This window comes from Elephantulus edwardii, unplaced genomic scaffold (assembly GCF_000299155.1).
Source record: "Elephantulus edwardii isolate Elephantulus edwardi_28Jun2011 unplaced genomic scaffold, EleEdw1.0 scaffold00152, whole genome shotgun sequence".
Lineage (NCBI taxonomy): Eukaryota > Metazoa > Chordata > Mammalia > Macroscelidea > Macroscelididae > Elephantulus > Elephantulus edwardii.
The window spans coordinates 5430766-5430996 of NW_006399902.1; positions in this window are offsets into that span (position 1 = coordinate 5430766).

Here is a 231-nt window from a genome sequence, read left to right on the forward strand (position 1 = left end):
ATTGATCTTGTGTGTATTTTCTCTATCTTCCACCAGCTCAGTCAGAGCTTTCCAGAAAACTGAATGAGAGGCATTAAATACTAAGGAATAAGATTTTTTTTTTGGCTTGACAAGACCATAAAGAAAGTCTATTTAATCTTTTTTTTGTCCTTCCACAAGGTATTTCCACTGCTTATTGTTGTTGTTGTTGTTGTTAGGTGCTGTCGAGTCGTAGATGGTTCATAGGACCCT